The sequence below is a fragment of the Euprymna scolopes genome, chromosome 14, assembly GCF_053919585.1.
Source record: "Euprymna scolopes isolate OS-2025 chromosome 14, ASM5391958v1, whole genome shotgun sequence".
NCBI lineage: Eukaryota > Metazoa > Mollusca > Cephalopoda > Sepiida > Sepiolidae > Euprymna > Euprymna scolopes.
In genome coordinates this window covers 2,841,861-2,865,698 of record NC_136495.1, presented here as the reverse complement: position 1 = coordinate 2,865,698, position 23,838 = coordinate 2,841,861, and the positions used below count along the sequence as shown (strand labels likewise).

General features: G+C 32.0%; 1 protein-coding gene across 1 annotated transcript in view; it reads left to right on the top strand.

Annotated features, from left to right (window-relative positions):
- The window catches only part of LOC145292845 (cGMP-dependent protein kinase 1-like), a 736,944-nt gene that overhangs the window by 619,341 nt on the left and 93,765 nt on the right, over positions 1-23,838 (top strand). The window lies entirely within an intron of this gene.

Sequence of the window (23,838 nt, the reverse complement as noted above, 5' to 3'; positions counted from 1 at the left end):
TTTACATAAATGTAACGACATCCGTGTTTTAACTATCGGATTAAATGAGCTTTAATAATATTGTCATTATTGATAACTTTGTAAGAATTCCATTATAAAGTTAGAATTAATCAATCATCTTTTATATTTTCATTTGAATAATTTAAATTCAATAAATTAGAAATAAAAATAAATAAATTAGAAATAAAAATAAAGAAAAAAAACTTAATCGTATTAAATTAAAAAGCTATCAACAAGTTCCAGACAACCGCGAGACTGTTACTGTTACCGCGAGACTGTTACTGTTTACAACAGCACGTTTGAACCAAAGATAAACTATTATAAAAAAATAAAATAAAAAAATAAAATAATAAATAAATTAGAAATAAAAATAAAGAAATGAAAAAAACCCTAACCATATTTAATTAAAATGCTATCTACAAGCTCCGGGCAATTGTTTGCTGCGATACTGTTACTGTTTACAACAGCCCGTTTGAACCAAAATCAAATAAATAACTGACGAAGAGATCTTTCTCAAAATATTATATAACACGGATATACCACCAGACTTACTTTCCCAGGTGACCACTGTGCAAATATAAATATAATGTGTATAAGAAATATATGAATATGTACATATGTATTTGTAAGTTGTATTAATAAAACTTTCTTACCTGCTTCAGCTTGTGTCTTTCCGTTACCTCTGCATTGTACCGCCTTCTACACATTCCATTTAACTATATATATATATATATATATATATATATATATATATATATATATATATATATATATATATATTAAAATGTATGAAAAATTAATGCGAAAAGTATCAAAGTTTATTTCTCTTCTTTATTTTTGGTGCCGTGTGGAAATACAAAATCTTTTAAAAATTATATATATTTTTATTTTTCGGACTTCTTTTCTTTTCTTTTTGAAGGGTGCTTATATCCAATAAGAAAATTCCGTGTAAGCCTTACATATAAATATAATGACAGCAAATTTGTTCTCGAATACAGAGTTAGAAAATTAAGGCATGAAAACACCTAAGTGGTGAGCCGCTCGGAAGTGGCTTTTAAGCCTGACCAAATTCAGATATTCTTTGGCAGAAATAAGCGCCGCTAGCAGCATTCCTATGTCGTTAAATAGCCTATGTTGATTGGCATACATTTCCCCGCAACAGCATGATGACGACTAGGTCGAGGCTGTGGTGCCCTGAGACATCTGCTGGGACAGACCCTAGAAATCCGAGAGCCCCCATTGCCATTGACGCTCATATCTGTATTAGCCTTCATTGAATGTTTGCTTACCGTTTTAGGCTACAGCCAGCCTTTGTATTATCGATATACACACTTATGGTAAAATGTGTGTCGGAACTTTTGCATAAGCCTTACGAATTCTTATGAGGATGGAACGCTGAATATTCTGTGCAGCTTAAATTGCCATTTAAATTTTCATAAGTTACTATATATATATATATATATATATATATATATATATATATATATATATATATATATATTACCTTTTTTCACGGAGTTTCGAAAATTGTTTTTCGGACCGGACGAAAAGAGGAAATAAACAAAGTTTTATATAGACTAGCTACAATTTTTCTAGTCAGCAGAAAAATTGAGAGCTCTAAAGGTTGAAAGAAAGTAATATTGTAAAATACACAGATGCAAAAAAAATATTCATAGATTTATAGTTTTGTAGATTTTGCAAGGGTTCGGTTGACATTTTTGCTGGAAATGACTTGCATTGTATTATCATTTAATGAAGATTTGTTTAATTTAGGAAGTTTTAACGATTATTTATTTATAGTTAAAGTATGAAAAGCTAGAATTTACGTTTACATTGCGATGTAGATCGTTTCACTCTATCTAAATTTTATCTATGGCCAAAAGCAGTAAATATATATATATATATATATATATATATATATATATATATATATATATATATAGAGAGAGAGAGAGAGAGAGAGAGAGAGAGTAAATACAATTCTTTAAGAGAAGACTTATCGGGATGATATAAAGTTAAACAAATTACTTTGGAGCTTATATAGGAGTCAATGAACGTAGAAAAGTTATAGAAACTATGTATTGGTATATATAGAATGATTTATTCATTTAATCAGCGTATACATACAGTTGCTAAGGGTAAAGCGAACTGCTTATTGCCTCCACACTGAAAATCCCGACGGCCCACAATCAGTGATAGTTAGGAAATGGTAAGCACCGGAGTGTGTAATGTCCATTCCAAACATTTGCCAATTATTGCTCACCTCCAGCTTTCCTTTCTTCCAGTAAACTGGCACTGGATCTATAGATTGGCATTAAACGCACGTTCGTATTGCCAATCTAACGTCTGTCTTTGTTGTTGCATGGCAAACTCTCCGGGCGAAATACGCGATGCGCCGTAGTCCTGGATGTCCCTGTGAATAGTCATGATCTGGGCAGCGTCCAGTTCAGCGGCATACACTGCATCGATCAGTGGCTTCGGTCCCGCATCCTTCTTCATGGTATTGAACCATCATTGTGGTACGCGTGTCAATTGATCGGCCATGATTTGTATTGACGCAACCAATTCCACGTTTACTGAGAACTTATATTTCCTTACTAATTCTTTTTAGGGTATCTAATCGTCTTCTAATGAGCATCTCACTGGCAGCCATTGCATGAACTCGCGCTTTCCCACTCAGAGTTTCTGACACCCAGTAATGCACACACGCAGAGTCTGTTTTAAGGTACAACACCTTGATCTGCCACTGGAGCGTCTAACGTCTCGCACATCATATGCCGAATAAAGAGTCTGTCACCTTGTCGTCCCAGCCGTTTGTGATTGAAGAGACCATTCTCTTTATTACTCCGCATGCAACACGCAGCCACGTAAAGACTGGGAGGTGCCCCACGAGCTTCCCACACAAGGAAAATACAGTCCGTCGTGTTATGACATTGGGAATTTCTGGGATTGCATTCATTTGCTTCCAGCGCAGGACACCGTGCTCTCTTAAGATTGTACATCCTAGCACACGTGTGCTCTCCCAAAGTCGTTCCGGGTCCTTACAACTGGAAATACAAAGTAAGGTTATGACTCACTCCCTCTGAGGCTCAGGTCACGACTGCTCTATCGCCGATACTTGTTACCGGAGTGCCGTCAGGAATAGTCAATCGTCAGAATCTTTGGGAGTGCTACCCCAATATTTATATATATATTTCTTTTATATGTATTTTTATAATTGTCTAAATATTCTCCTATGCATCGTCCCTATTCTCTTATAAATGTTTCAATATTTGTTGCGATTTCCGTTATTAGCATCCTCCTGCTTCTATATACATGAAGTATATATATATTTTTCTAAGCTAATGTCCTTACGCCAGTTTATTGTATATATAAATATTACATTTTTCTCCTCTTCTGATAAGCCTGATGAATCCTAGCGTGGATGAAACGTGGAATATTCTGTGTAGCTTAATCGCCATATATATTTTATAACTTACAACTATATATATATATATATATATATATATATATATATATATATATATATATATATATATATACATATAAATCCATTCGTGGTTCGGTTGCCCTTTCTTTGTCAGTTGGATTGCCTTAATTTTATTTAAACCTCCCACCTTAATGGAGGCCGTAACTCGGTTGCTCCTTCTACTCCGCAGGCACTGCGGGTCCAACGATTGTTGCGACTCATCCAACCGATGTGAATGTAATCAGTTGGGACACCATTATCGTATTATTTGCTTCAGTTATTTCTTATGTCTCTTCTTTGTATCAGAAATAAATGTTTTCATCAGTAAATTATGGTTGAATGACTTTGTCATCTCTTGGCTGAATCGACCGATTAGAACCTTAAAATAAAATAAAGTAATTTTAACTGAAAACTCACCAGTCTTGTCTGAACGAAAAACTAAACTGGACTCATTCGATAAAAGTGTACGTTTACTTTTGTTTAAGTAAATAGAGTTGAAGATATTCTTATTTAAGCTAAGATGTTCTCATTCATAACGCAGACTTAACTGCTACGCGTAATTCAATGATTCAATGTAATTAACACTAGCAGGAAACGTCGGTGTTGCCTGGGAATTAATGGAGAACCGTAATCTCTTAGTCCTGATCTTTGTGTGAATAGTTGTTTTTTTCTATTTTTTTAAATTCTCATTAGATAAATTTTATGTTATGACTGAAATTTAATGAAGTAAACTATTAGATTTCTATATATGGATGTTAGGAGTAAATGTACGCCTCACTTTGTCAACTCAGCTCCAGCTCCTGTGCCATCGTCGCAATGTTGCATCTCTGTGTCTATTTTACAAATATTTTAATGCAATCTGCTCTGATGAACTCGTCGCATTTGTGCCCCTCAACGTACATATATACGACAAATCCGTTTGCAACAAAATCTCACCCCTTCAAAGTTGAAGTCCCTAAATGCCAGAAAACGTCTACTCTAGTTTCTTCTCTCGAAAAGCTAGACTTTGGAATTCGCTTCCTGCTATCTGCTTCCCTGACTGCACTAATATGCAGAAGTTTAAATGTAACGGGTTTTTTGTTGTTTTTTTTTTTACATGGGGGTCACTACTTATCAAGGCCTGGAGGCCACTCAGGGATAAGGGTTATTGAGTGTACAGTAATCAATGAGATAGTATTGTAGTAATCATTAGTATTGGAGATTTCATAGAGTGTCTTACTTAAGGGGGCGGTTTGTCAGGAATTTGTTTATGTTGGACTTGAAGACATCCAAGTTGTAGTCAGGTGGGAAACAGGCGAACGGAAGAGAGTTCAACAATCGTGCACTTCTGAGAAAGAAGCTCTGCTCATGGAATCTACGTTTGTATTTAGGCACAGATAAAGAGTGAGGAAAATTATTCACAGTAGTTTCAGCCAGACGGGTGTTTCTCATGAAAGATTGGCGAGTGGGGGCGAGAGATTTGAGCTCAAACGAGCACTTGCCATGGAAATAACGATGAAACAAAGACAGACTCGCAACGTCTCTTCTGTGTGAGAGGGCTTGCAGGGAAGAGAAAAGGGCATCCCCCACCAAACCACGAAGTCTGTTTTGTACTCTGCCAAGCCAGGATAGGCTGTTTTTAGCAGCTCCTGCCCAGATGTGGCAGCAGTACTCCATCTTTGGACGTACTTGGCTTTTATAGATAGAGAATTACATCAGTAGTGAGATATCTTCTGGAGCGGCAGAAGGATCCCACCATTTTCCCAGCATCCCTGGCAACAGAGTTGATATACGTGCTCCATTTCAGATCAGGAGTAAAGGTCAACCCCAGAAGCTTGTCAAAACATGGAGCCTCCCCAAGACGAGAGCCATCCATTTCAATTGATGCCAGATGGAGATCAGAGCATAGATGATGTAAAGATAGAAGCTTGGTTTTGGATGCATTAAGAGTGGCTAGCCACCTCTTCCCCCATTGTTTCACGCGCTCAAGATCAGAGGAAAGATAATTAGAGAGAACTTTGTCATTTACAGCCTTTGATGTGTAGCCATAGATGGTCGTGTAATCAGCATAGATGCCAACGAATGATTTAACTATGTGTTTTGGGAGATTATTGATGTAGATCAGGAAGAGAGTTGTGCCCAGGATGGACCCCAGGGGGACTCCAGCATTAATACTGTGGGCCTCTGATTTCTACCCATCAACCACTAATCTTATGAATCTATCAGAGAGAAATGATTTAATGATTGAGAAAATATTTCCAGTATTACCATGGCTAGTTAATTATTTCCATTATTGCTTTGGTAGGATTGAACATGATTATATATATATATATATATATATATATATATATATATATATATATATTTATATATAGAGTAATTTATAAAATATATGGCGATTAAGCTACACTGAATATTCGGCGTTTCATCAACTATAGGATTCGTCAGGCTTATGCGCGAATTCTGTTGTTGTTTCTCGTTTTTATATATGTTGAGGATTTTAGTTAGCCGATCAGCTTTCTAGTATCCACCGCACCCCTTCCTATCAGCCAATGGGCATACATTTTATCGAACAAAGGATCTAGGTTAGTGGTTTAAGGCAGACGATTTTCCTCCTTTCTTTCTTTTTTATATATATATATATATATAAATATACATATGTGTAGACACATACATGCACCCATACATACATACATACATACATACATACATACATATATATATACATATATGTGTGATCGTTTATGTATATTCATGTTTATTTAATTTATTTATTTGTTTGTTTTCTATTGTTTTGTAATCGTAATCGTAAGTAGACTCAGTAATAACTCAAGCGATGAAAATGCATTTAACAGGTCAACCAATATCTACGAAACAGCCCTAAAAAAGAGCGGATACAAAAATATCGATATCAAATGTAAGCAACAAAACACCAACAACTATAATAACATTAAAAATAGAAGAAAAAGAACTATAATTTGGTATACGACCCCATACAATCAAATGTTAAAAACAAAACTTGACAAGAAATTTCTAGATCTTATCGAAAAACACTTTCCCGCAACCAACCCCTTACACAAAATCTTTAATAAAAATACCTTAAAGTTATCTTACAGTTGTTGCGAAAATTAAGAGATGATTATTAAAGCACATAATAACAAAATACTAAATAAAAACAATGTAAACGACAACAAAATAAACAATAAAAAAGTAGACACCATGACAAAAATAAAACCAACACTAGCAGAAATAATAATAATAATAATAATAATAATAATAATAATAATAATAATAATAATAATAATAATAATAACAACAAACCAACCCCGGACAAGAACAACCATACCATAAATAAAAATACTAATAACGAACAAGATAAATGCAACTGTAGACACCGCACACTTTGTCCAGTTCAAAATAAATGTCTAACAAAAAGCGTAGTTTATCAAGCAACAATATTTGCGAAAGAAAACCCGAATAACAAGAAATATTACGTAGGCATAACTTCCTTAGATTTCAAAACCCGATACTATGACCACAAAAGTACATTCAAATATAAAAAACACCGCATAAAAACAACACTAGCGAATAAATACTGGGAACTCAAAGAAAGCGGACATTCGCCGGTAGTCGAATGGAAAACAATAAGACAAGCTACCACGTGCAGACATTTAGACGACCCATGTAAATTATGCCTTCATGAAAAATTTGCTATACTGTACTTTAAAGAACCCCAAAACCTATTAAACTGTAGACGAGAAATAGCAAACAACTGTGTTCACAAAATAAAACTTACTCTAGGATAGCAATATAAAATAGCTTTAAAACTAACAAAAACAATAGAAAACAAACAAATAAATAAATTAAATAAACATGAATATATATAAACGATCACAGATATATGTATATATATGTATGTATGTGTGCAAGTATGTGTGTACACATATGTATATTTATATATATAAAAAAGAAAGAAAGGAGGATAATCGTCTGCCTTAAACCACTCACCTAGTTCTAAAACAGATCCTTTGTTTGATAAAATGCATACCCATTGGCTGATAGGAAGGGGCGCGGTGGATACTAGAAAGCCGATTGGCTAACTAAAATCCTCAACATATATAAAAACGAGAAACAACCACAGAATTCGCGCATAAGCCTGACGAACCCTATAGTGGATGAAACGCCGAATATTCAGTGTAGCTTAATTGCCATATATATTTTATAAATTACTAACTAGCTCTACCTACGTATTGAACACTTTTGAAGTAAATACTTAAAGTTTACGCATAAATCTATACTTTCGTATATTAATTTTATGTGAGTAAATGAAGTAGTTATATATATATATATATATATATATATATATATATATATATATATATATATATATAACAGTATATATGTATAACAGTATATGTGTGTGTAAATATTTAACCTATAAACTCTTAAACCACTGGTCACATAACACTGACATTAATAGAAATAGTAATAGGATGGTTTATAATGGGTAACATCTTTGTTTGGATTGATAAATAACACATATCTCGGCAAGTTTAAATGCGAAAATCTTTCAATTCAACTGGACGACATGTTTTTACTTCTTTCTGTGTATGCTAACATAAAATTAATTTCTTTAAGTGTGTTAATATTTAGACTCCGCTATGTTTCTCTCGATAACAACACCGGTACATAACGCGCTTAGAATGCTCAATCTTTTGGTTTCGACTCTAGATAATGGCATCTAAAAATACGTTGTTTTTTTTGGAGGGGGGATAAATAAATGCAAATAATTGCATTGTTACAAATATATCTAAATGCTTTTTTTACGGAAAGCGAAATCAAAAGATTTATTTACAGGCTGGGGAAGAAATTATTTTTCTTACAGATTTTTACTGTCTTTTAAGAAGATACCTATTTTTGGACAATTATTCTTTTGTCGGAAATTCCTCACGAACAACAAAAAAATTCAATGAAAAATCATACATTGCTGAAGTAACTCTTCCACCGCGGGGAGTAAATTCTAAGTGCAGTTTTGATTTTTATAAAAGGCAAGCTTAATTGAGCTATTGTATGTCCCTGCGTTTTTTTTTCCTATTAATGCGTAAATATTGCTCAAATTCTGAAATGTGATTATTTAGAGTGTAGCCTAACTTTAATGATATTTTTCTTTATATTAAATTATTACTCCTGTTTTTTAGATAATTTTATTTCCTCTAAATAGCTTTTTCCTTATAATTTAAATAACTTTTCTTTTTTCTGTAAATAATGTCTCCTTTTATTTTTTGTAAAGAAATAAAAGGAAAACATCCCTAGGTATCTTATCTTTTTGATTCGATCATTGATCACATAAACAAATATTTATTTCAAACCAAAATTCTAAAGTTTTTCAATGTGTGTACTGTGATCTTTTTAAAGGTTCTCTTACGCATTTAATGAATTAAAATATTTTTTCTAAATTATGACAATACGAAATAGAATTTTATTTTAATGCAAAATAGAAATTTTCGTAACTAATAAAAAAAAATAATTATTGCATTTTCAGAAAACAAATATTTATTTCAATGATCCTTTTTACATAAATAGGCTTTTCTTATTAAAATACAATTATTTAGGTATATTTTACACTTTTCTTATGGCCAGTTGTATGTTGGTTGCTCAATCATTTGAAGTCATGAAACACCAAAGATGTTGTTTATGTATAAGTTCTTCAAAATTAATTCGACGGATACTTTTACCAGCATTACGATATGCACTGCTGGAAACTAAATGCTTATTATTTCATTTACAGAATTGATTACGATTGTCATCTTTATATATATATATATATATATATATATATATATATATATATGTGTGTGTGTATATATATATGTATATATATTATATATACATATTATATTATATATTATATATTATTATATTATATTATATATATATATTATATATTATTATATTATATTATATATATTATATTATATATCATATATATATATGTATGTGTGTGTATATATATATATATGTGTGAAACAGCGAAACAGTACTGTATGTGGATGACTATAGTGCTCCTCACCTTGAGTTGAGCATATTGAGAAGTGAAACACGAATTACCATTAGCATATAAGCGACGCTCTTTGTGTAAACAAATCGAGCGGAGGTATTTCAGACGATATGAAAAAATCGTTAAACTCACTACTCGTTCAAGCAGCCGCCAATAGCGTAATGGTTAGGAGCCTTGACTGCCGTACAAACGGTCGGGTTTCAATCCTGGCTTGAGGTAGTTGCCTGTCTAGCCGCACTGATGAGCTGTGAAACAGCGACACAGTACTGTATGTGGATGACTATATATATATATATATATATATTATAATTTAGGAAATTAAAATTTGTGATTTGAGAAAGTTAAATTTCAACCGATAACCACTAGATTTGCACAACAGTAGATTAATTGTATTGCATTATTCTGAATTATATATATATATATATATATATATATATATATATATAACAAAATGTTTTTACTACAGGCTTGAAAAATAAATGTACAAGATTCAATTTGAAATTTATTTATCTTCAAAGTGCACTTTTATAAATTTTACAAAGTAAGGTATAAAAATTTAATTTAAATTGAATAAAAAATTACCTTGGATTTATTTTATGTAATGTACATTCTGTTGCACTTTAAAAAAAAAATAATTGAAAATTTTATATCTATATCATTAATTGCAAGATGAAAGATAATGTTTTTAAATTGCACCAATTTTTTTCCATACTTTGTGGACCACGCGCGTACGCAGACCCCACAATTGTAATGAATCATCATTATGCTAGATCAAACATACCCATTCCTGTGTCTCGATACATCTTCTATCATTATATGTGATCAGTTTTCTATAATAGTCAACCATATAGGAACTTATTCGTGACTAGACACACACACACAGACGTTCAGCTTTATATATATATATATATATGCATTTACCTATTTATTGAGCACTGTTGAAGTAAATACTTAAAGTTTACCCATAAAATTATACTTTCGTATATTAATTTATGCAATTAAATGAAGTAAGCATATATATATATATATATATATATATATATATATATATATATATATATATATATATATATATATATATATAGCGTGTCCAGGGGTGATGAAAAAAATCCAATAAAGTGCTCGATCGTAGATGTGAGAGCTGAAGATACAATATTTATTATGACACTATATATACATATTTCAAGGTCGTACCATTGGTTTCGATACACCGAAAACAGTAATAATATACTGTGGAAAATCGGTATAATCTCTTCGGCGACAAAGAAAAATCTGGAACTAATGCAAAATGAACGAACATAGAAGAAACGCTAGACGAGCGTTTAAGACTCAGAATTTCATATTTAAAAATATATCGTTTTAAAACCGACGTTAATAGATTATGATTATAGAAGAAAGAAAGGAATAATGTGTGTGTGTGTGTGTGTGCGTGTGTGTGTGCGTGCGTGCATAGCGGGGAAGGGGGTGCGATGGAAAACTCTCTAAAAAATATAAAGGTCCTGTTAAAGCCATATCAATAAATAAAAGTAGGACAATTAACGGTAATAAATAATGAGAAAGGCATGAATATATTAATATGATTTATAAAAATTTTAAAATTATTTAAATTAATTAAATTAATTAAATTAAATAAAATAAGGATAAAGATAAATAAGGTAAATTTAATAAATAAATAAAAAATAAGAACTTTAAAAGAATTTTTAATTTTTTTTTTTTAAATATTAATATTTTAATTATGAGAGAATAATAGTGAATGGAGAAATTTCTTTCTTCTATAATCATAATCTATTAACGTCGGTTTTAAAACGATATTTTTTTAAATATGAAATTCTGAGTCTTAAACGCTCGTCTAGCGTTTCTTCTATGTTCGTTCATTTTGCATTAGTTCCAGATTTTTCTTTGTCGCCAAAGAGATTATACCGATTTTCCACAGTATATTATTACTGTTTTCGGTGTATCGAAACCAATGGTACGACCTTGAAATATGTATATATAGTGTCATAAATATTGTATATATATATATATATATATATATATATATATATATATATATATATATATATATATATATATATGAATAAAAAAGAATGCGAAAGTATAAAAGCTTATAACTTTTCTTTATTCGTTTTTAATTGGTGACGTGCAGGAATACAAAATAATAATATTATGAAAAAAATTTTAAAAAACTTTTTTTATAAGTACACAATTTTCGACCGATCCTTCAGTCTTCATTACAGTAAATAGTTAAAACAAAGGAAGATGTAACAGTTTTACGATGATATTATTATATAAAATAATAATTGCAATTCGTACATTATATTTTGAAAGAAAAAAATCTAAAAGATTAAACAATAAACTTGAAAAGTGGATTAAGGCTACTGGCGAGACCTATATAAAATAAAACGCCTCTACAACCTCTACATACTGAGGGGAGCGGAAAAAGAAGCCATTATGAATTAATGTTTCGTTTAATCAATATGGTAATTATGTGTGAGGACAGAATATTAAAATATATCAAATACAACATTGCAACTAGTTCAGCTAGTAATGTATAAAATATAAAATAGTTGAGAAATAAAATATGCTACGTAGATGATCATTACTAATATTCAGAATACTTATAACTCCCACCCAGGTTACATTCTAACTTTGTAAACGAAATAAGAAAATGTTTTTGTTTGAAATATCAGTAATGGTAATTCTTGGCCTGAAGACGTAAACCCCCAACACGGGTGATTACAGAAACATGTATGCACATATGTAGCCATTAATGTTTGCATAAATAAATTTGATATATCTGCTCTGTTCACTCATTGAGCACTCTTTGGTAGACACATGTTGTTTCATTGGATGTACTTCTAGGAAACTAAACTCTACTGGCTATATATATATATATATATATATATATATATATATATATATATATATATTTAAAAGGGTGTAGCCATCAACAATTGTGGGTTTTTTTAAAGGTTTTCATCATATTTTTATTTTAAAATATTTTTATAACGCGTTTCGAGCTTAGGGTGTGCTCTCTTCAGATATTTTCGTAAAAAGTTTTTCTTTAAAATGGGAGTTTGTAGAATTACCTCCGCTGATATTAAATATGTTTTTCAGAGTGATGCGTGTGTTCAGACATTCTGTCTCCAACTGTAAGTGTTCACAGTGTCCGGTCAAAGTTATTTTCAAAGAGTGTTTTTTAGTCCATATGGTGAAGGTTTTTATGGTTTTTTAGGGTTCTTTTTAAAGACTTTCTTTCCCCCTGTATAGCATACACTCACACACAATGGCTACACTCTTTTAAATATACATTTTTTCTCTCGTTGGAACTACACAACCATCACTTTAAATATATATATATATATATATATATATATATATATATATATATATATATATATATATATTCGAATCAATAAATACAAGTCAGCGGACGTTAGACTGAACCGAAAATAGCAATTATTTATTGTATCTTGCCTTGCAAATTATAGCCGTTCTTAGATAAAGTTGACATCTAGCTTTACTTATCTGTTTGAATACACAAACGGATTAACCTTGATAGAATAACACGCTCTTAAATCAATGGGAAAGTGTATGTATTATTTTTTTTTATTTATCATTTTTAGGAATACAACGGGAGAGAGAGAGAGTGAGAGAGAGAGTGAGAGAGAGAAGATAATATGTATCAAAAGAAAATCCCATCTAAGGACGTATCTTTACCAATAGATTGGTTGGTTGTTTTTGTTTTACGGCATATCAACCCTTTTCGTGTTTTTTAATGCCGAATCCAGTGATTTTGAAAAACAATTATTTAATAGAATATATTTGGGGGGGGTTAAGTCAGTTTCTATTTAACCCATAGTTGAGACCCTAACAGGTATTACCATTCCGGGTCAGAGTGGACCTGGCAGCAATGGCAATTAAAGGGTTACTCCACACTCCCCAAAGCCTGCAAGCTGGGACCTCACCATCGGATATAGTTTAAGGTCATATCCAGGACCACTTTACCAATAAAGAAATACCTCCTAATATAGCAGATACTATTGCCATATCTGGGAAGGCAACTATCAGTGCACTATTCGTGGCCAGGAAAGAGTTCAAGATGTATTGTTGATAGAGTAGGGAAGTAATTAGCTTTCTGTTTCTTGCAAGTCCTTCACAACAGAAAAGTTATTGCTAGCCCTCCCTCTCTCTCTCTCTCTCTCTCTCTCTCTCTCTCTTTCGTCCGCTCTCTTTCTCTCTCAATATGTTTTCTCTCTCTGTCTCTTTCTGTTTGTCGATTTGTCAATCTATCTGTCGTTATTTCTGTAGGAGATGCTCAACTGGGTTCCAGTTTGTCGTAAAATATTTGCAACAAGAACTCGTTTATCTAATATCAGGTTGACAAAATGTTCTTGCGGTTTTTAACTTTTACGTTCAAATTTTACCCTTATCCCGGAGTAGCTTCTGGGTCCTGATAAGTGGTGACCACCATGAAAAAAATGAACATATCTCTGTTCAAACATAACTTTATTGATCGAAATTAGCACCATCAGAATGAACACATTTTTGCCAACGCAAAACAAGTGTATTCATGTCGGTAATCTAAAGATCTTGCGTTCAGATAGCTAACGACGTTTTGGATATCGCTAGGGTTTTAAAGCATTTCTCGTGCAAAAAGTTGCCGAGATGCTTAAAAAAGTGGTAGTGGGTAGGTGTGGTGTCTGGAGAGAATATTGGATGAGGCAGCGTCTCGTAACCTAATTCTTTCAACACCTGCAGGGTTTGTTTAGCAACGGGCGGTCGGGCATTGTCGTGGAGGAGAATTGGGCTTTTTCTGTTTACTAATGCTGGGTCTTGTTGTCGAAGTTTTTGATGCATTTCATCCATTTGTTCGCAGCACTTCTTCGCTATAATGGTTTCGCCTACATTAAAAAGAAACTCTAATGGATGAGACCAGTCACGCACCACCAAACAGTCAGCATTGCATTCCTTTTGTGCAACTTTTGCTTCGGAAAGTGTCGTTGAGCCTCCTTGGTGTCTAACCACTGAATTGAAGGTTGCCGGTTGTCGTAAAGAACCTACTTTGTATTGCAAGTCACAACAAGTCGTTCTCGTTGCGTAAAATAAGGGAAATAAGTCTTCACACCGGCATTTCCTTTGGTTGTTATTCAATTCGTGAGGCACCCATTTGGAGATCGTAACGTCTACTTTAAAATCAGGTTTTCAAACAGTATTCGTTGATTGGCTTTGACTAAGGCTCTTAATTGATCGTTATCAACAATCGTTGGCCGACCATAAAATTTCTTAAATCACCATTGTGATGTGCGTCTGGTAGTGGTTCCTGGGCCAAACGCTTCATTTATATCGCAAACTTTTTCAGCAGCTTTTCGGTGTAGCTTGAATTGAAATAAGAAAATTGTGCGAATTTGTTTTTTCCATCTTGTATTCAACGTTTTGAAAGGAAGAAATAATTGCTTTAAAACGATTGTAATTAAAACGATTAGATAAAGTGAAAAACGCTATTTAAAATAATATATAAAGTAAAGGTAGCCTAACGAAAAGTAACTTGAAACTACATCATTTGAAATCAAAATTTAAAATTCCGCAAAAACTTTCTTCTCAACCTTCCCTTCTTCCTCTTTGTGTTTAGTATCGGATGCAATTTTCCTGAAGATAACTTTTTCGAAAAGTTATCACATCTATTGCACACATTATTACGACTTTGATTCCGTCTAGATTATAACATGTCTCCAAATCTAATGTCTACGCATTTATATTTTGAACTACATCAATCATTCTGAATTCTCTGATAAAGTTCAACATTTTCCAACTTGACAGTCATTTTATTTCATTAACTAAACAAACATGTGAATCTTGTTTATTTAGTATTTTATTTCTGGTGAATTATTAGTAAAACCTGTGTTTTTATATGTAATAAGCCGATATTTATGATTTAGATTCGCCTAACTATTTCTATAAGAAATCTGTCCGCCAATTTGTCAGATAGAAATATCATTTTTCGTTGGTTTGTCTGTCTGTTATACTTAGATTTGAAATAGCACTTGTAGATACGTCCAAAAATTTCTATAGGAAAATTTGTCTGTTTATCCGCTTAAATTTGAAATCAAATGTTAATTGCTAAATTTACATATTAAATAGGCGGATCTTAAGAATAGTCCTACCTGTATTATTATTAGTAACTCACTTGGAGTTCTCACATGAGTCATCATTAGTGATTGTTCACTGACAATAATCTATGGTGTTCTCTGATGCCTGAGTGGCAACAAGTCTCTCCAGATATCATCCGCTTACCATTGACATCCTCCTGGCAACAACTATTATTCTTCTCTGGAATTTTCGTGGTAATAAATCTCTTTTGATCCCAATACCTTCCGCACCTTTACATTTAGCCTCGTTAGTGATCTCTTTTCTATATCTTTCCATACTCCGTTACCCGTCACGATTATTCTGTGTAGTCTCGCGATTGTTGCGATCAAATTGTGTATTTTATAAGAGCAGAGTTGGAGGGAGCAGATTATAAAATTTACTTTTATTTCAATTTCTGTCTGTTCTAGTGATATTGTTCTTTCTATGCTTTCGTTGAATTTCTATTGCAACTTTTATTTGCGCTTGTGTTTTATATGATTTCCGCATTTTCCAAAGATTTCTGTATTATTGCCGTCTGTTGTATAGTTTCTGTTTTTACCTTTTCAATTTCTTTGAACGTTTTTTCCAGATTTTAGAGGAATCTTCCTAATGTCCTTGCTATTGAGTTCGCTCTCTTGCAATATTTACAATTTTTACCCTTTAAAAGCTTTTCCTTTCAGGTAAATATGTAAACCATGGAACTATTTGCTTATTTCACGCATTGTTAAACATCTATGAGTCCTCGTCCTCCCTTTTTTCTTTCACATATAACCTTTTATTATCGACGTCACTCTTTCGATGAAAAGCTCCATTCATCGCCATCGTTTTGTCTCCTGTCCAAATTTTTCAGCTCATTTTCTTTCCATTGAATAATACCCACATCATATCGAAATATAGTTATGTGTTTACTACTGATATTTTGTGTTTCTTATTCAATATTGACCTAAAACCTAACCTAACTGTAGACTTTTTTGTATTCTTTTCCTATCATTTTCATTTCCTTCATGCCATTTTTTTATTTGATCTAATTCCTCAATTTCTTAGTAGGTGTATTCTTCGCCAACCTTTTTTTTTTTCATTTCTTCATTAAAGAGCTTTATTCTTTTATTTTAACCATTTACTCTTTTAAATTTCAGAACACGTTTTATGTCATTCTTGAACATTCGAACAATTCTCACAAACATACTTAGCTGGTCTTCGTTCATTGCATACAATTTTAAATCACCCATAAATAATAAAAGGTTTACCCGGTACTTCTTTTCCCATTCACAACACACGTTTACATTTAATAATATGAACGAGAAGGGTACCATACATAAAACAAAAACAATAGCGACGAACTCTCCGACGGAAAAATCACTCTCTTCACATAAATTTCCCCAAGATTATCCCCGTTTATGTCATACATTTTTCAAAGAAATCTCGCACGTTCGCAGCTATCTCAAATATTTCCATATATTCTTAAGCAAGCTATATATATATATATATATATATATATATATATATATATATATATATATATATATATATATTGCGGTAATTCATATAACACATGCATAGATGTGTGGATCTTCTCTTAAAATGCTGAAGTATTGTTCTATGTATAAGAAATTTATCCTTTTGTTTCTTCTGTTAAGGGTTCTTGCTGTTCCGGATATTTGTAAATCCTACTTGTCAAAATGCCTGTCATCAGTTTCCACATCATCGGTGATGAGTCGATAGTTATTGACTGCAGTGCTCTTTGATGTATCTTTCTGGCAAAGCACTGTTTTTCCAAGCATTCACCATTTAGGAATCACATCTCCTATCAACATTCCGGCAATTTGAGATACACTTCTTCCATGCAAGTCCGTCATTTTTTAATACATTTGTAATTTTCTTGCATGTTTTGCTCACTTTCTCATTGCTCATTTCCACCAAATTTTTGAAGTCGCTTTGAATTATTTTGCGTATCATTCCTAACATCTTGCATCCATAAAGCAATGTCATTATGTTTCTTTTTTACACATTTAATATCATTCTAAAACATTGTGCACTCTTCAGATTTTGGTACTTTATTTGCCTAATTTGAATGTCTATTATCATTTCGTAAACTTCTGGTCCAGATTATATTATATGTATATAGTTCATTTCTCTCTTCATATCACTCACTTTTGTACTTTTCGCTAGCATTGTTTGTTTAATTTCCCCCATGACAGTTTTAATTCCTTTTCTTTTTACTCTGTTTGAATTTCTTTGTCTTCCTCGCGCCCAATTTTCTTCTCAAACCTAGTTCAAGCTAGTTCACCTCTATTCTTAACTTTTTTCTGTCATCTTTTATTTTTTATTTTTTTACTTTTTCTCATTTCTGTTGAATGTTTTTGACTCCTAAAGAGGAGAATGACACCAATGATTTTGACGATCGTTTTTATAATAAAGCTTCCAAAGTTACTATAAAAATTGTCGAATTTTGGATTCGATCAGTTCGCCGCCATCTTTGTTACTGACAATTACACTCAGGATCGTACTGCACTGATTCTTCACTTCCATCTTTGTTCAACAATGTCTCAACACTTAATAATTTCTATTCTGATGTCGATCTCTTTTCAATCCACAACCCACTTTTGCTACGATCGAATTATTTGTTTTATGATGGGCCTGCCTTTCATGTATTTCATTGCTTCATTTACTATGTCTACCTGCACCTTCAGAGTCTTTTCTGTATAGTTTCTTAAACATGGTTTTATCACTTCTTTTTCTCCATAATCTCTTTCAGTCTTTCAACGATTCCTCGCATTTCCTCAGTTTTTCCAACACCTCATCATCAGTTTTCTCATTATTACTAATTACTTCATCACTTGTTTCCGCTCCATATCTTACAGCTTCATGCACATCTCCCACTCTCTTTTATTTTTCTCATCAATTTGCATATCTCTGTTTGTCGTGTCATCCTCCATTACTTCTACGTTCAGCTGTCTATTTTTGGCTTTCAATTCCGGCTCCAATATACCGTATTGCCTTATCACACACGTGCTGTTCTGTTAATTAAAGTGTTTCTCGTTTTCTCCATTCTCTTAACATACGTTTTCTGTACGCTTTCCATTTTCATTATTTCTGAAGAAGCACACCATTATTACATAATCATTAGTAGGTGCGGGATGACGACTGGGTTCTCGCTGCTGCTCCAAGATAAAGCTACTAGGCGTGGGCCCTTCACTTGGAGTTCCAGCCCAATTATTGTCGTTATTCTCAATAATTTGTGTTGACATTTAATTAATACGAAGTTTGTTGAATTTCTATGTCACACAATCAACGATGTTTTATTTTTTTCGAAAGAGAGAGACCATCTCTACTGGTTTTAAGGCACCTGATGTACCGCCTCATGTCAGTAACACAGGTACGCCGGCTTAGTGAATAAGCCACATCAGAGGGCTCGGAGTATGATTAGATTGCCAGAAGCAATCTAGCATTTGCACATGTTTTGGGAGAATGGGAGCGTGTGCACCCGGCAATATGGCAACACATGTTGATGAGGTTGTTCAGATTCCATCTCTCTAAAAACATTGGTTATCCCAGAATTCGCTTGACCTTGTATCTAACCTCTTGCAGAGCAAGTAAATAAACATTATGATCAATTCCTAGGAGTATGGAACTGTAAAACCAGATCAGATACTATACTACGCCTTCTTTAATGAAGAAGTAAAACTCCGGAAAACTGTATAATGGCTCTTAATCAAACCAGAATATATATTGGTAGTTATTATGACTTAAATGCTATCGTGCGTTTATTGTTAACTAATAAACATTTACTCGACGGCTATTTGAGGTATTGCTTAAAACTTTGTAGAAAATAATGATATCGTTGAAATGAAACAAAAAATGAATTTGCAAGAAACATTGAATTAAATTAAAACGCAATAAATTACTCTTGAGAATAGTTACACCAATATGAAACAAAATGCACAATCGACAATCAGTCGAGTAAAAGGCGATAAAAATCATATTTGTGGCAAGTTAGACATAAATATGATAATAAAGATATTGGCATGAATATAATAATAAAGATATTGACATGAATATAATATTAACGATAGCTGACCGTAAAACAACTGAAATCGTTTAGTTGTATTGAAACCAAAATGTCTACGAATAAAAGTAGAAAAAATAATGGATATTAAAAAAACGATGTAGTAAAAAGCATGATAATCTAATATATAACGTTCTCATGTGACCTTTAACAGTTTGACCCAAACAGCATTTAAGCTGATATTAATGAACTAATTACGCCTAACTAATTTTCAGTTGATATTGTTGTTCCATACTATACTTCGTAACAATTTAGATAAATGATAAATGATATAAATGATCTATAATAACTGATATAAATAATAAATGATATAAATGATATATAAATAATAAATGATATAATTCTGTCCCAACAACTGATAATATGAAAACACATTAATTCAATCACGAGAACAACAAGTATTGTCGTCGTTACAATTAAAATTTTATTTCTTTGATTGCATAAGTTTGTCAAAATTGTAGAAACAAATAAGCTTTAAAAGATTAAATGGCTGTATTACAGCTTGGACAAGACTAGCTATGAATAGCTGGTTAATTAATAACGCAAACTTAGTAAAAAAAAACAGTTTTATCGAACCTGTAAATGTAAACCGTTGCTATTGTAGAAATAAAATAGTATATTAAATGCTCATGCATTTTAGTGAATATTTAGTGAGTCATAAACAATGGTATTGTATAAAATATCCGTTTTCTGGTGGCGATTTACTTGATTGCCGTGGGGACGGTATCAGTACTACCGGTATTTATAAACGATATGAAAGGTGGGGACTTCCTGATTGTTATCCAGTTAAGCCTATCGTTTTCTGGGGTCGTTTTGGCTGTGATGTTTGCATAGTGGTGACAAATGACACGTAACACAGGTTTGTAGAAAAAAGAAGTTCACTACTTATATTACTATATTATACATTTAAAAAGTTATTAAATTAAAAATGATTTTATCGTAGCCTATGTTGCTCTTGGCTGATTCTTTGCGCGGAAGGCAGGGGGGGTCTCCCTTCTTCTTTCACGAAAGACACCAAAATATGTCTGCTTAATGCTTACTGCTCAATCGGGAAAGAGGGCAAGTTCTGTAAAAATGGGACTATAGGAAATCTATTGCGATATCATTACACGACAGACCCAATCACTCAGCAAAAAAATATTGGTGTTACTATGCTGGAAGTGGGACTAAACAATATTACCACATTCGTACTAGACTGAATTAGTGCAACGCCCGACTAGTAACAACGACTATTACGAATCTTTGTTATTCTCTATCTCCGACTAAATCTAAGCGAAAACTCGATGAAAAGAGTCCATATCCTTGAACTGCTTGTCCATAAGACAAAATACCGTGCAGATGCTTCCGAGCTTACTATAACATGGTCGTTTCTAAATCCAACGTGAACAAGTTCTTATATTATTATTATTATTATTATTATTATTATTATTATTATTATTATTATTATAACAACAACAACAACAATAATAATAATCATAATCATAATAATAATAATAATAATAATAATAATAATAATAATAATATATAAATTAACATACAAATTTCACCATCACCGATCGTCACAGTACCCATTAACTCTTGTCCTGGAGTGGCATTCAGACTTTGATAGATGAATATATATATGGTAAAAAGTTAGTTAACATTTTTACATTTGGTGAGGAATGTACAAATGCTTTTCAAACATGTAACAAAAGAGAAATCAAAAACAAAAGAGAATGAAATCAGTACGTATGAAATCGGTATGTATGAAATCAGTATGTATAAAATCGGTATGTATAAAATCAGTATGTATGAAATCAGTACGTATGAAATCGGTATGTATGAAATCGGTATGTATGAAATCAGTATGTATGAAATCAGTTTGTATGAAATCGGTATGTATAAAATTGGTATGTATGAAATCATTATGTATGAAATCGGTATGTATGAAATCAGTATGTATGAAATCAGTATGTACGAAATCAGTATGTATGAAATCAGTATGTATGAAATCGGCATGTATAAAATCGGTATGTATGAAATCAGTATGTACGAAATCAGTATGTATGAAATCAGTATGTATGAAATCGGTATGTATGCAATCAGTTTGTATGAAATCAGTACGTATGAAATCAGTATGTATGAATCCAGGATGAATGAAATCAGTATGAATGAAGTCGGTATGTATGAAATCAGTATGTATGAAATCATTATGTATGAAATCGGTATGTATAAAATCAGTATGTATGAAATCAGTATGTACGAAATCAGTATGTATGAAATCAGTATGTATGAAATCGGCATGTATAAAATCGGTATGTATGAAATCAGTATGTATAAAATCGGTATGTATGAAATCGGTATGTATGAAATCAGTATGTACGAAATCAGTATGTATGAAATCAGTATGTATGAAATCGGTATGTATGAAATCAGTATGTATGAAATCAGTATGTATGAAATCAGTATGTATAAAATCGGTATGTATGCAATCAATTTGTATGAAATCAGTACGTATGAAATCAGTATGTATGAATCCAGGATGAATGAAATCAGTATGAATGAAGTCGGTATGTATGAAAGCAGTATGTATGAAATCAGTATGTATGAAATCATTATGTATAAAATCGGTATGTATAAAATCAGTATGTATGAAATCAGTACGTATGAAATCGGTATGTATGAAATCGGTATGTATGAAATCAGTATGTATGAAATCAGTACGTATGAAATCGGTATGTATGAAATCAGTATGTATGAAATCGGTATGTATAAAATCAGTATGTATGAAATCAGTACGTATGAAATCGGTATGTATGAAATCGGTATGTATGAAATCAGTATGTATGAAATCAGTTTGTATGAAATCGGTATGTATAAAATTGGTATGTATGAAATCATTATGTATGAAATCGGTATGTATGAAATCAGTATGTATGAAATCAGTATGTACGAAATCAGTATGTATGAAATCAGTATGTATGAAATCGGCATGTATAAAATCGGTATGTATGAAATCAGTATGTACGAAATCAGTATGTATGAAATCAGTATGTATGAAATCGGCATGTATAAAATCGGTATGTATGAAATCAGTATGTATAAAATCGGTATGTATGAAATCGGTATGTATGAAATCAGTATGTACGAAATCAGTATGTATGAAATCAGTATGTATGAAATCGGTATGTATGAAATCAGTATGTATGAAATCAGTATGTATGAAATTAGTATGTATGAAATCGGTATGTATGCAATCAGTTTGTATGAAATCAGTACGTATGAAATCAGTATGTATGAATCCAGGATGAATGAAATCAGTATGAATGAAGTCGGTATGTATGAAATCAGTATGTATGAAATCAGTATGTATGAAATCAGTATGAATGAAGTCGGTATTTATGAAATCAGTATGTATGAAATCAGTATGTATGAAATCAGTATGTATGAAATCGGTATGTATGAAATCAGTATGTATGAAATCGGTATGTATGAAATCAGTATGCATGAAATCAGTATGTATGAAATCGGTATGTATGAAATCGGTATGTATGAAATCAGTATGCATGACATCAGTATGTATGAAATCAGTATGTATGAAATCAGTATGTATAAAATCGGTATGTATGAAATCGGTATGTATGAAATCAGTATGTATGAAATCAGTATATATGAAATCGGTATGTATGAAATCAATATGTATGAAATCGGTATGTATGCAATCAGTTTGTATGAAATCAGTATGTATGAAATCAGTATGTACGAAATCAGTATGAATGAAGTCGGTATGTATGAAATCAGTATGTATGAAATCAGTATGTATGAAATCAGTATGTATGAAATCGGTATGTACGAAATCGGTATGTACGAAATCAGTATGTATAAAATCGGTATGTATGAAATCGGTATGTATGAAATCAGTATGTATGAAATCAGTATGTATGAAATCGTAATGTATGAAATCAGTATGTATGAAATCGGTATGTATGAAATCAGTACGTATGAAATCAGTATGTATGAAATCAGTATGTATGAATGAAGTCGGTATGTATGAAATCAGTACGTATGAAATCAGTATGTATGAAAAACTATAACATACTAAGTGTATCATTATGGGTGTTTATTTTTTATTTCTTATTTTTACATTACTTTTTTATG